This window comes from Tasmannia lanceolata, unplaced genomic scaffold (assembly GCF_043159265.1).
Source record: "Tasmannia lanceolata isolate RefF3 unplaced genomic scaffold, GAP_Taslan_0.1 ptg000013l, whole genome shotgun sequence".
NCBI classification, from domain to species: Eukaryota; Viridiplantae; Streptophyta; class Magnoliopsida; order Canellales; family Winteraceae; genus Tasmannia; species Tasmannia lanceolata.
In genome coordinates, this window is record NW_027518690.1 from 45,495,019 (window position 1) to 45,509,492 (window position 14,474).

Below are 14,474 nucleotides of genomic sequence, written 5' to 3' on the forward strand. Positions count from 1 at the left end.
ATCAGAGGAGAGCCCGCCGAGGAGCTAGACTCCATCCCCATAGCCCAAGATCAACCGGAGAAACAAGTCCGGATTAGTTCCCTGCTGAAAGGCACCTTGCGAGACCAAATGATCAATTTCCTCAGAGCCAACAAATAGGTGTTAGCATGGTCCGCTCAGGACATGCTCGGGATACCCAAGGAATTGGCCGTTCACAGGTTAAACGTAAATCCAACCCTCAAACCCGTCCGACAGAAAAAGAGGAACTTCACGGTAGAGCGCCAAACTCACATAAAAGCCGAAGTGGAGAAACTGCTACAAGCCGGATTTATTAGAGAGATCCGGTACCCCGAGTGGCTGTCAAATGTGGCCATGGTAAAGAAAGCCACTGGGGGCTGGCGGGCCTGTATGGACTTCACAGACCTAAACCGAGCCTGCCCGAAATACCCCTACCCTCTCCCGCGAATAAACCAGCTCATCGACGCCATATCCGGGCACGAGCTCTTCACCTTCCTGGATGCCTTCTCCGGTTACAATCTGTAGACACCCCATTTTGACTAAGCCCCAAACCTTCCCGGCTTGTGCCAAATCCATCCGAATCTCAGCATTAGGGTTCCAAACTTCACCGTAGGCTGGATGAGGGTCTCTTCTAACCCCCTGCAAAATTTCATCGAGATCGGAGCTAGTTTGCCTAATAAATGGACCGAAATAGTGTGTGTAGTGCAAATGAGGGGGTGGCCCACTAGGTTTTTCATTTTACCCCAAAATCCGTGTATTTGAAGAAAAATTACAGTCATCCAAAGACCCTAAGTGCCCATGAATACATTTTTAGAAGCCTTAAAGCCCTAGAAATGTCCCGGCAAAATTCCAGAAAAATCCGACAAAAAAATTCGAAAAAGACAAGTGGAGTTAGTGCAGTTTTCAAGCGTGGGGAGAGTGCATTAGCCAGCTGGGGTCGCGCATGTGTACGCTTATCAACTTGGAGTGCCTATATCAACATTCATTTTCTCTTATAAATAGCCAGTTAACCTCATTTAAAAAAAAAAGGGAGGAGAGAAAAAAATTCGCAGACGAGAGAGAGAGAAAGCAGATCTGAGATTTCAAAACCCTTTTCATTCGTATTCTTCTTCTCCGGTGGTGTTTTTCCGGTCGGTTGTCTGCAAAACTCCAGTCATCTTCTTCGGTCCTCTTCTTCTCCCTCGGTTTCTCTGTGTTTTGACCTTAGATTTAGATCTTGAATCCCCAACCCTACCTTCTCCGACGGGATCTCCGGTGAGCTCTGATCCAAACCTCCGGCCGTGCCTCTCTTCCTTCTATTATCTCTAGATCCGAACCTTTCATCTTCCTTTTCTCTCAGATCTGTTCATCCAAAAGCTCGGAACTGTAAAAGAAAAGAAAATTATAGCATCAGAGAGGGAGAGAATAAATCTAAACTTTGAAATCCTTAACTTTCGTGATTTTCTTTTCCCGATCCTCTTCTCCGGTGAATCCGGCAAGGCTCTGCCAAAAGATTCTTTCTCCGGTGGATTCGGCAAGGCTCTGCCAAAGGTTTTCTTATCCGAGCAGATCTACTAGCAGTGTGAGATTCCAAAGAGTTTTTAATCTTCGTTAACAGGTATTTAAATATTTCTCTCTTATTAGTTTGATTATAATACTGAGTATTCTTATTCTCGAATTTATGATAAAAATTTCGATTTTACATTTAAATCTGTATTAAAAAGAAGAACAGAGAAGAGAATAGCATTATGATTTGTTTTTTTTGTTGTGATTGAATTTGATAGAAAAAATTTATTAAAAAGAAATGGATATAGGAGATTCTGATTTACTCAATTTGTTTAATTTATAGTAGATCTGAAAGATTCAATGCACTTAAAATTCCAAATCCAAAGTTCAGTTCACAATTGTGAAAAACAAGAACCTCTGATCTTGTAAATTTCGTGATCCATGTTGTTACAATTCAAAGATCGGTTATTCTTGTCATTTTACTATTCTTGGATCAAGTGTTTGAACTTCCTGAGTAGAAATAACATTTGAATTCCGTTAGACATCATTGAATTAAATCTCTGTCGCCGATTTTGAAAATTTGTATAAAATGTTTTTCTATTAATCTTTTATCATTTTTTTTCTCTTCATACTTATACAGTTTAATTGCAAATTTCTGCATTCAATCCATTTTTTTTTTTTTTGTGAACCAATTTCTTCTATATTTATAGTAAACAATTTCTGTGAATTCACCCAATTCCGTTAAATTCATGAACCCTGTCTTGTAGTCTGTCATTTATTCTATGTTATAACCGTTTGGTTAATTGTAATCCCTTGATAGTGTTCTCGTAATTTTTGTGCTAAAAATTTCAACTTGCTAACGACCTATCTATTTCCTGAAAATTTTCTAACCGTTCATAGGATTCAGCAAAATACACAAGTTTTACTCAAATTTATCTATATCAGTATCAACCCACACTAAAACCTCTATTATGTTCACCTCTGAGTTCCACTCATACACCTGATAGGTTTAATGAGGATAGGAAGAAATATGACAAAATTCCATGGTCCAAAATCTGCATTGTGCATGCGGTTTCAACATAGAACCTGTGCCCCAAATCCATAGCCCTCACCATAACAGCCCTTTCCTTTAGTCAAGACATGATAGTATCTATTTTTAGTCTTGAAAATGCTTTAATAATATCACCATGGTTTGTTTTCGTGGATTACTAGTTAAATATGTGTAAGTATTCTGTTGGAGGCGGCTTTAATAATTTAGTTTTGAGCTTATGTCCTAAAATGTTTATTCTTTATTAATTAATTAGTGTTCATGAGATGATATCATCCCTTTTACTCTTGATTTTGAAATCCCCACATAGTTGATATGAGCAGCCCTTCCTTTATTACTTAGGTATAAAAATATGTATGTGCTTATGTGTGTGTGTGTGACCTTACGGTGAATGGATTGTTATATAAAGTTGGACCATAGTCGCAGTTGTAAGAACCTTGGGAAGTAATATTCTTCATATTAGCTAGAGAACTGTACCTTTGATTTTCTATGAAATTCAAATTCTAGGCCTTTGGATTAAGATATGCAAGTTCAGTTCAGTTTATTTTCATTCAATTCATTTTGGTTTGATGGAAAATGACTTTGTACAGGCACATATATAGTTTGTTCTATTTATGGTTCATTTTTGTTCATAGCATAGGAGATATTAAGCTGAATACATATTGCTTTTATGATAAAGAGAGATTGAATATTTTAGATGATCTACATTACTTCTCTTATTAATTCAATGATCAGCTATAATTTATCTCTATAGTGGTAAAAGCCAAAATGAGACTGTAATTATAGAAATATGATTGAAAAGACATGTTTTCATGCTATGCTAAAAAAAAAAGTGGATGTCTGTTCATGCTAATTTTGTATCGGTTTAAATTGCTAATGTTCTTGTAATGGAACTTGGTTCTCTGATTTTGATTTTTAAAATTTTCTTCGGTACAACTAGTGTGTAGAACCATATTAATATATGTTGAGAATATACTGTTGGCCTTGATTAATTTCGTGAATGATTTTGTAAATATTTGTATGTATGTTAAATGGGTTGAAAGATTGCAACTGTTGGGGTGATGAGTAACATAAAGTTGCTAAGATAATAGCTTGGCGCTCTTCTTGTTTAGTGGTAGTCATAAAATAATGATAAAAGTGTCATACTTGAATGTCTGTTGTATCATGTCTTTTATAAAATTAGATCCCACTTGTAGATTAAACTTGAAAAGGGATTTAAGTTGAGATCAATATTTAAATGATTATATTATTAGGACAATTAGATGGGACAGTAGTATCACTCTCATATTATTTCATCTAATATTGTATCTTATATTATTATCATACCGGATAAATTTCATATCATCTGTTGATTCCTTGTTTATGAAATTTTAGAATTTAAAGAAGTAGTATTAAGTGATTTTTCCCAAAATAAAATGATTTAGAAGGTGATATTTATATCAACTAATATTAATTTGTTATTGATAACAGTAGATACATTACTTTATTGAAAGCTCGTGGATCTATAAAGCTATTCAGTTCATTATTTGACTTTTTTTTTTACGATAATTCTGCCTTGTATATTGTGTGGTTGCTTCTGAAATTGTAGACATTGCAGCAGGTCAAAATTGTAGTCATGGCAGCCGGTCAATTTTTTTATTATTAATAAGTGTATTTTTATAATGGGTGACAATCCGAGTTTCGTGCAAATATCAAGTAATATTGTTCTAGTGGTGTTGTCTGCTAGTTATGATAACTGTATAAAATCATTTCGCATAAGAATATTATGTCTGAGTGGGATTGTGTAGGAATTCTATAAAAATGCATACATTTTGAAAACTATATGTTTAGAAAGTATCTCCTTTATTTGAAAAATATTGAAATTAAAAAAAAGAAAGGGGGGGGGGGGGGGGGGTCTTAAAATAAATAAAGTATTTTTCGATTATCATTGCAAAAAGGCGATGAAGGCGCTAGCTCAAGCCCATCCTTAGGGGACTCACTTAGTCCAAGTAGCACTCCCCTCTCTCATTTAAAAGACTTGCCCAAGTTTTTAGATGTATATTCATTAAATCTTAGGTCCTCATTCATTGCAAGGGCAATGAAAGAGATATCTGGAACCCCTCTCTTTTTGAAGACTTGTCCAGTCTCACTAGCACCCGTATTTGTTTTCTCTTTCATAGGAGACAGGCCATGTCTCACAAGCATCAGTTGTCATCTCTCTTTTAGGAGACTAGCTTAGTCTCATTAGCTTCTTTCTCTCATTTTATAGAGCTTTTAATTTTGAGTCTACTCCATTAGCTAGAGAGTCTTTCTTTCAGAAAGTCTTTTCCATTAGCATAGGAGTCAGTCCTTAGCTAGAGAGTCAGTCTTTCTTTCAGGAGTCAGTCCTATCATCATAGGGGTTATGATTCTATCCAACCTCTCATCAAATTATGTGTTTTTCTATCCGCTCTTGCAAGGCATAGGATGCTGTCCAACCCTTGCAGAGTCATGTTTCTGTCTATTTTTCCCCCCCGCAAAGCATAGGATGCTATCCAACCTTTGCGGGATATCAGGAGTCTGTCCGCCCCTTATGATGATAGGATTCTGTCATCTTGTGTCAAAAATAACAAAAACATTCAAAAATTTCAAAAACATTCAAAACATCTAAAAAACCAAAAATCTCAAAAATCTTGAGTCATTAGGAGTAGTTAGGAATTTCTTTCCGAACTACGTTGGCTTGATCCCTTTCAACAGGGTACGTAGTGCAACTTGGGATCCAAATCCCAGGTCCAGCCAAACCTTTAAAAATAAACATTTCACATCTTTCAAAATTACAAAAATATTCAAACCTTTTTCAAAAAGATCTTCCTCTAGAGTTAGGAGTCTGTCCTAGATATTTAGGGTGTTTTAGAGTTAGGAGTCTGTCCTGATTTGTTGATATGGTGTGTCCAGTCGTGTGAGTGTCCCTAGAGTTAGGAGGCCTCAAGTTGATCGGTTAGACATCTAGTCGAACCGATGGCTAGACTAGAAAGCATATAGTCAGCCCATGGTTTTCTTTATGATGCATAGCCTAGTTACACATAGGATGTAGGGCCCACCTGCATTAGCTTAAGGCTAATCAATCTGCATTAGTTAAGGCATATAAAGAGTCCTAAAAATTACAATTCACCTGAACTTAAGCTATCGTGTAAAAAGCTTTAAAAATCAGTCGAGTCTAGTGGATCGAGTCTAGGATAGCGGTTCTAGATGGTTAGACATCGTAGTTAGAATAGGACATCGAACTACGTTGACTCCGATTCTTCCCGAGGCTGGGATACGTAGAGCAGCTGAGATGGACGGCCATCTTGGTCCGAGTCAGGTCGCATTAGAGTTAGGACTCATTTTGTCCAGTCATGTATAGAATTGAAGTGTTTGTTTTGCTGTGTTTTCTTACTTTCATGTACAGATCTTATACCTTTAGCTGTAGCATGCATGTGTTTGCACACCAGAACTCAGAAACCAATTAGGTATGACACTCATAACCTAGTTATTCTTAGGCGACACTTATTTCGTTTCTTTTAGGTGTGCTTATTATTCATCTCCGAGACATGCATGATTAGATAGACGTCGTCTCGGAGATATTCGTTCCCATTTCATATGACTTTCGCCCAAAACTCTTCAAAATTATTAAATAAATGGCATAAGAGACCAGGTGTTTGCACTTGGGCGGATGAGGTGCTCTTTCGACCTTCCGAATTCATAACCAGGCACGAACCCTCTTTTTATAATCTCTGGTTATCCGTTGCAACAGAGCATAGTATGGGATCCTTGGCCCACTTCCTTGGATGGCGACTTTTCTTTGTTTAAGGTACGCCTCGAATCTGGGCTAGTCCCCGAATCGAGAGGTATTTCACCTTTTATATAGCCACTCATGCTGTGAGAGGCACTTCTTTCGAGAGTTCCTTGGTAGAGCTCTCCATTCACGTGGATGATCCAGTGAGACTGTTAGCGCGTGCGCCTCGCTCTCGGATCGGGGTCCACACAATCAGGTAAAAATGCACGAACCAGACATCCCGAAAACTATATTCATCACTGATCAAGGCGTCTACTGCTATACTGTGATGCCCTTCGGGTTGAAAAACACGGGGGCCACATACCAACGGCTCGTGAACAAGCTATTCCGGAAACAGATCGGAAGAAACATGGAGGTGTATGTTGATGACATGCTGGTAAAAAGTTTGGAAGCCTCCACACACATCTCCGACCTTCAAGAAACCTTTGACACCCTGCGACGAGCCCGGATGAAGCTGAATCCCGCAAAATGCGCCTTTGGGGTGACTTTCGGGAAGTTCTTAGGGTTCATGGTTAGCCAGAGAGGCATCGAGGCCAACCCCGAAAAAATCCAGGCCATCCTGGACATGGAGCCCCCGACAATAGCGGTAGAAGTGCAGTGGCTCGCAGGACGAATCACCGCTCTCGGCCGTTTCATGCCCAAGTCGGCGGAGAAATGTCAGCCCTTCTTCAAACAGCTAAAAAACATACGAGAATTCGAATGGACCCCGGCCTACCAAGAAGCCTTCGACGCCTTGAAACAGTACCTTCAGACACCGCCCGTGCTAGCCAAACTTGAGCCGGGGGAAGAACTATTTTTGTATCTGGCCATCAGCCCTACGGTGGTAAGTGCGGTATTGGCCAAACAGAGCGACAAGAAGGAACACCCGGTGTACTATGTAAGCAAGACCCTCCACGGTGCGGAGGTCCAGTACTTGAACATAGAGAAATTTGCCCTCGCAGTTGTCAGCGCCGCCCGAAAACTCCGCCCCTACTTCCAGGCCCATCCCATAATACTTTTGACTGACCAACCCCTCAGGAGGATTCTCCAAAAACCGGAGACCTTGGGCAGGATGGTAAGTTAGGTCGTCGAGTTGGGAGAGTTCGACATACAGGTCCGACCGAGGCCGGCCATTAAATCCCAGGCCCTTGCCGACTTTATAGTGGAATCCACAGCCCCCGCCACGGAACCGGCAATAATGAAAAAAAACAGGGACCCCACTGAACAAACGGCTTGAGAAGGCATGGGACCCGACTCGAAGGAGTAGGACAGCGAGATTCACTGGACCCTGCACGTTGATGGCTCAGCAGGTAAAACGGGGCGCGGGGGCGGGAGTGGTCCTCCACGGCCCCGAAGGATTCACATTAGAATACGCCCTCTGGCTAGATTTCAAAGCCTCCAATAACGAGACTGAATACGAGGCCTTATTAGCAGGGCTAAGCCTAGCCACGGAGCTCGGCGCAGGAAAGTTGAAAGTCTATAGCGATTCCCAACTCATCGTCAATCAAGTAAACGGGGCATACGAGGCCAGGGGCCTCAGAATGAAGAGATACCTCCAGAAGGTAAAAGAAAAGCTGCAGAGAATGGGGGAAGTTGAGATTCTCCAGGTGCCGCGAGACATGAACAATCGAGTGGATCCATTGTAAAAAATGGCCTCCGAAGAAACCCATGACTTTGGTACCATGCTCACAGAAATACTGCTCCACCCCAGCATCAATGAGGTACAAGTCTTGGAAATTCCACCGGGACCAAACTGGATGGATCCCATCATGCGGTATCTAAAAGACGGGATACTACCCGAAGATAAGCTGGAAGCCCGACGCCTATCCGCAAGGGCCGCCCACTACGTGGTCCATAGACCCAGGCTGTACAAACGGTCATACACTTGGCCGTACCTCCGCTGCCTGGTGCCCTCCGAATCAGAATAGGCACTACGTGAGGTACACGAGGGAATCTGCGGAGACCATGGAGGGGGCATGATCCTAGCCCAGAAGATCGTAAGGCACGGCTACTTTTGGCCTACAATCCTCAGAGACGCCAAGGAATTCGTCAAAAAATGCAGCCCGTGCCAGAGGTTCGCCACAAGCCCCCGTCAACCGGCCACCCCATACACTGCGGTGGCAGGACCCCTGCCTTTCGTCATGTGGGGCATGGACCTGCTCAAGCCGTTCCCAAAGGCCCCCCCCGGGGGGGGGGGGGGGGGGGCGCACACGTTGTTGTACATCGCCATCGACTACTTCACCAAGTGGGTCGAAGTCAAAGTCGTGGCAAGGCCCAATTCAAAAGCAACAGAGAAGTTTTTCTATCATGACGTGGTCTGCCGTTTCGGCATCCCAAGGATACTCGTAACAGATAACGAACCCCAGTTCGCAAGCGCTAAATTCGGTAGATTCTGTGATAATCTGAGCATCGAACACTGTTTCGCCTCCGTAGCACACCCGCAGGCCTACGGACAAGTAGAGGTAACTGTAGACACCCCATTTTGACCGGACCCTAAAATTCCCCAAAATCGAGTAAGAACTTCAAAAATCGAATGAAATTCCCAAATTCGGAGTCCCAAAATATCCCGAAATTAATCTCAAAAATTCCTGAAGGACTGGGCCCAAAATGAGAAGAAGGCTCAAGTTTTGAGCATCTTATTGTGCGTATTCCTGGGTACAAATTTCCCAGGAGGTTGTTAGTATTCTCAGGGATACCCCTGCAAAATTTCATGGCAATCGGACGAAAAATGTAAAGAAAGATGTAGACACCCCATTTTGACCGGACCCAAGTTCTCGTCGCTTGTGCGAAGCCTCGTCAAATCAGTGAGCTGGGGTCCCAAATTGAACCCTGGGGTAGCTTAATGTCTCCCATAGGTCTCCGTAAAATTTCGTCAAGATCCGAGCACGTTTGCTCAGTGAACAGGTCAAGAGAGTGAGCGCAGTGCAGACCAAAAGGGGGGTGAATTATCTGCACTAGGGGGTGTATTTTTTGAGCTATTGAATCAAAGGTGTAGAAGGGGGTGAATTAGCTCATCTGGGACGAAGCTGATTCGTGCGCCTATCAAATATGGTGCGCCTATCAATATTGTAGTGCTAATATCAGCGGCTCATATTTTCATATAAAAAAATCGAAAAAATCAGAAAAGGGAGAGAAAATTTTATTTTCGCTGAGAAATAGAGATCTGAGGGAGGAGAAGAGAGAGAAATTGCACCGCCACCACCATTCTCCGGCCACCCCATCGGAGCTCCGGCCAAACCTCTCCCTTCATCTCCTTCCCTTCTCAGCCGTACCACCTCCTTCCACCATCTTATTCGTCTTCTTCTTCTTCTTCCCCAAATCCACCACCATCTCTCCCACCTCAAAGCTCCGGCCGATCATCGCTACGCCAGATCCGATTTTCCTCTTCAAATCGGTCCGTGAAGGATAAATCTCAGATCTGAGATCTCAGATCTGAGAAGTGAGAGGGAAAAGAAGATTTGCAGAGAGAGATCTGAGAGAGAGAGAGAGAGAGAAAATTCAGATCTCAAAGTTTATTTTTCATTTATTCATTTTTTCCGATCGAGATCTGAGCATTTACGGCCAGATTCCGATTTTATTCCGGTTGATTTCTTTTCTCAAGTTTATATAGATCTCATTTTTCTTTTTCTCAGAGAAAAGAGAGAGGATTTGTGAGAAAGCTTCTACCATCCGATCGTCTTCTCCGTTTGCTCTCGGCAAGATTCCGGTCAGATCTTGGCCAAATCTCTGATTCCTCTCTAGTTTCTCTACTAATTCAACTCTTTTGGGGATATTTTCTTTCTTTAATTCTAGATTTAAAAAACCGAAACCCTAGCTTTAGAAACCCTATGCATTTCTTCGTCTTCTCTGAGCTTCTCCGGACAAAACTTTGGTCATGCTCTGGTCGTTCCTCCGATCTGATCCTCTTCATCAAAGATTCGGGCCAGTGAAGCAAGGAAGGAGAAGAAGGACATCGGCTGAGAAGTAACCCTATGTTTTCTTCAGTTCATGGTTTAAAATCAAATCGAGGCAATTTGAGGTATGGAATTTGTGCATTCTTTTATTAATTAGATGTGTTGAATTTGTGCATTCTTTTGCTAATTAGACGTTTGAGTGTTTCTTTGTTTGTAAGTGGTTTAATCTGGAAATTTAGAGGTTTGGATCATAGATATGATCCGAATGATTTGACCCTATTATTATCGCTTGGAGAAATGTTTCTTTTGGCTATTCCCTAATTACATGGTTGTTTGTTTGTCTTATGTGAATGAGTTGAGAGTTGTAATGGTTTCTGATGCCAATAAATAGTAGAGGACAGGGCAAGTTTAATGTGATTATCAAAGCATAGCAGTGTTGATTTCATAAATAGTTGATGAGTAAAACTGATATTACTATGTTTTGTATTCACTCAACTTGTAGGAGCTTTCATTTATAAAATTAGGCATGGAGATACATGCGGCTCTTTTGAAATCTTGTGATGAACTTGATGTTTTTGAGGCTAATGCTTTGGTTGTTATGTACTCGAGATCGGGATGAATGAAGAATGCAGTTAAAGTGTTTGAGGAGATTGATAATAGAGATTATGTCTCGGGGAATTCGATGCTTTCTGGTTATGTGTAAAATGGGCTTGCAAATGTAGCCCTTGATTTGTTCTGTGATATGTAAGAGGCTGGTATTGAACCTGATACAGTAACCTTAGTGAGCGTATTTTCGGCTATTGCCTCTTTATTTGCCATGAAAAAAGGAAAACAAGTTCATGGATTCCTAATTAGGAGGGGTTTGGTCATGGATGGTTCTCATGGTAGTTCACTTGTGGTTATGTATGCAAGGTGTGGAAATGTGGATAACTCATGTAGAGTATTTGATACAATTAAATGTAGTGATTTGATGCCGGACCATGTTGCCTTCCTTGCATTGCTCTATGCTTGCAGTCGTTTAGGGTTGGGTGATGATGACGATAGTAGGAGCCTCCCCTTTAGAGAGACAATTTGTGCCTCTATAGAGCAAGCCTAGCCTCAAGGGACTTGCTTAGTCCAAGTAGTGTTCCCCTCTCTATTTTTAGAAACTTCTCTAGTCTTTAAGAAACCTTTAAGTGGTAGTTTCTCTTCCTCATTTAGGAGACCATTGTGGTCTTATTATCGAGTTCCGTGCTAGGAGACACACTCTGTCTCATTGAGGTAGTTCTCTTTTGGAGACAAGCCTCATTTTGGACCTACCCTTAGGGAGGTCTCTTTAGTTTGGTAGGGAGTTTTCTCGTAGGAGGCATGCCTTGCCTCATTTATAGAGCCACTATTTGGAGACAAACCTTGTCTCATTTAGAGGATTTCCTTTTTTAGAAGGCTTACCCAGCCTTATATTAGAGCAGCTCCTTTTAGAGAGTCTTTGACTCATTCCTCCTTTAAGTTGTAGTATTAGAGAACATTTGGCTCATTTGTCTTCTTTGGTGGTTTTTATTAGGGAGTCTTCGACTCGTTCGTCCTTTGATAGCGGTATTAGAGAGTCTTTGACTCATTTCCCCCTTTCCTTTAGTTATTTTTAGGAGTTTCTTCATAGTGTTGTCATTACTCTTCTTTATTAGAGACTAGCAGAGTCTTATTAGAGCTTTGCTCGTTTGAGATCTTAGATTCGTTTTCTCTGTTCTTGGGGCGCTTCTTTACGTGTTGTGGTTCGTCTCTTTGACACGCTTGCTGTTTGTTCGGGGTTTCCCCTTTTAATATAGGGCTTTGCCCTAGTTTGTGGTTATGCTTGCGTGTCCCCTTGAAGGGTGAAAACATTTAAGAATCCAAAAGCATTGGAATATTTTAAAAATCCAAAAAACATCAGAAATTCGAAACTCAAAAATATTTGAAAACTTTAAAAATGTCAAAAACATTGAAAACTTTAAAATTGTCAAAAACATTTGAAAAACATTAAAAACCTTAAATCTTTTGGATTGTTAGGTTTTAATTAGGAGAGTTCGTTTTTCGAACTACGTTGGCTTGATCCTCTTCCACGAGGTACGTAGTGCAGCTTGAGATCTATATCCCAAGTCCAGCCAAACTTTTTGTAAATAATATTTTAAACCTTCTTCAAAAAACCTTTAAAATCTTGTTTTCAAAAGATCTTCCTCTAGAGTTAGGAGTTTCCCCTAGATAGAGAGTTTTAGAGTTGGGGTTTTTTCTTTTGATAGGTTGTTTGATTGATTGTTTGTTGTGTGCTTGTTTTAGAGTTAGGGGTCTATCCTAAAGTTATAGGAGCGCCTCCGTCCGGTCAGTCGGCGATCCACATCGCCGAGTGATGACTAGAGTAGGATACGTTAGTCCACCATTTGTTTTCCTTAGGAAACACAGCCTAGTTACACATAGGTTGTAGGAACCACCTGCATTAGCTTAGGGCTAATCTGCATTTAGTTAGGGCATATAGGGTGTCCTAAAATTCACCATTCATTGGAATTTAAATAATCGTACAAGAAGCTTTAATAACTAGTCCGGTCTTTTAGATCAAGTCTAGGATAGAGGTCTAGGTGTCTTAAGCATCCTAGCTTAGAATAGGCGCGAAGAACTACGTTGCCTTGATTCTTGCGGAGGCGGGGATACGTAGGCTTCTTTGGATGAATACTAGACCATCTGAAGACTCGGGCTAATCATTTAGAGTCTTAGAATTTATTGTTTTGTTATTGTATGTTTTGATGTGTTTTCTTATTCTCTTGTACTGATTCTATACCTTTAGCTGTAGCTTGCATGTGTTTGCACATCAGAACTCAGACACCCATTAAGCATGTCATTCATAACCTAGTTGTCATTAGGTGACACATCTTTTATCTTGCTTTATGTGTGCTTATTATTTCATCCCCGGGTTATGCATGATTAGGTAGACGTTCACTCGGGGATGTTTATTCCCATTTCACATGATTTTTACCCAAACTTCTTTGGAGTTAATGAAAATGGCATAAGAGACCAAGTGCTTGCACTCGGACGAATTGGGGGTGCTCTTCGGACCTTCCCCATTCGTAATCAGGCACGAACCCATATATATTTCTGGTTATCCATTGCACAGAGGATTTGATATTAGGGTTCCATGGCATATCCATGGATGGCGACTCTGAGTTATTTCAGGTATGTCTTGGTTTCGAGCCTTGGCTCCGGATCAAGACATATCTCTTTCTTTTTTACATCGCCACTCGTGCTATGCTATGGGGGTGGCATCCGTTTTGAGAGTTCCTTGGTAGAGCTCTCCATTCACGTGGATGATCCAGAGGGTGTCAGGGACCCGTTCCCTCACTCGTCCTCGGATCGGGGTCCACAAAAGACAGGCGAAGTTTGTGCAATAATAAAAACTGGGTTGTGATAGGGTATGAATTATCAAAGCTTGGTTGTGTAGATATCACCCTCATTTTTCTATAAAAGGCAAGATATTTTTGTTGGTAGAAAGGTGATTTGCCAACCTTAGAGGGGTGATTTTGGAATTCTAAAATTACTTAAGGTGTAAGCAATCCTTAGTGGCCCTTGAATCAAATCAAGGGGTTAAGATCATTCAGAGAGAGGAGAATCTTCACCCTGTTTTTTTACTTGGCCCCCCCCCTTTAGGTTAAAAAAATTAGTCAAAATACACTAGGTGATGGCTGTCCATGGAAGATGGGGGGGGGGGGAAGTAAATTTATCATTTCCCCTTTATATTCTCTCGAACTAGGGTTCCAAGAAAAAAAGCTTCTCCTTCATCTTCGTTCGAAAAAGGAAGCAGAGAAAGAAAGAGAGAGAGCATCGCCTCCACTTCCGGCCTCATCTCCGGCAAGCCTATCCCACCTCCATCTACCATCCTCCACCTTCATCCCCATCTCTCCACCGCCACCATCCATCCTCTTCTTCACATCCTCCGGCAAACCCCATCGGAATCCGAACCTACCCCTTGTTTTCTGCAAAACCCACATCAAAACCACCATTTTCCTCTTCTTCTTCTACCATAGCAGACCCAAACCCGTTTGTTGTTCATCCTCTGTAAATCTCTTCACCACCACCAAACCCATCTCAGCCCTCCCTTTCACCCACAACCTCTGCAACTATCAAACCCATTTCCCCCATCTTCTTCATTTTTCTTCCCTTCACAACAAGATCCGACCCCCATCAAACCCACATCATTTGCCATTAGCTTGTTTCTTAAAAACCCAGCCACCACAACCTCTGCAAATCCGGCCGACTCCGACCCAAGCCCATTTTCCCC